Source organism: Acanthisitta chloris, unplaced genomic scaffold (assembly GCF_000695815.1).
Source record: "Acanthisitta chloris isolate BGI_N310 unplaced genomic scaffold, ASM69581v1 scaffold4819, whole genome shotgun sequence".
NCBI lineage: Eukaryota > Metazoa > Chordata > Aves > Passeriformes > Acanthisittidae > Acanthisitta > Acanthisitta chloris.
In genome coordinates, this window is record NW_008690758.1 from 66,151 (window position 1) to 66,747 (window position 597).

Genomic DNA, 597 nt, shown 5'->3' on the forward strand with positions numbered 1-597 from the left:
GTGGAGAGGATGGTGCCCATCTCTGCACATCCTTCAACCAGCAATGCACATATCAGGAAGACTCTAAGCACCCCAGACTAGTTACCCAAATATACTGGGACAATTTCTAGCTGGTGAGCCCAAGGAGGGTGGAAAACAGTTCTTTGTGAAGATTCCCAGTGCCCTTATACCTAAGGGGAAGGGAAAGGAGCAAAAAAACAGTCAAGACCCTGGTGCCCATCTCTGCACATCCTTCAACCAGCAATGCACATATCAGGAAGACTCTAAGCACCCCAGACTAGTTACCCAAATATACTGGGACAATTTCTAGCTGGTGAGCCCAAGGAGGGTGGAAAACAGTTCTTTGTGAAGATTCCCAGTGCCCTTATACCTAAGGGGAAGGGAAAGGAGCAAAAAAACAGTCAAGACCCAAACGCACAGAGGAGCCAAAGGGGAGTGTCTGTTCCAGGGGAAGGCTGAGCTTTCACCCAACTGCATATCAGAACACAGATGCAATAGAAGAGACTCAAGTCTGCTCCCACAGCAGCACCTGCCTCCATTTTACAAAGCTTCAGAGAGGAGCTTCTCAGCTGGGATGGCCATGGGGACACTCCAGAG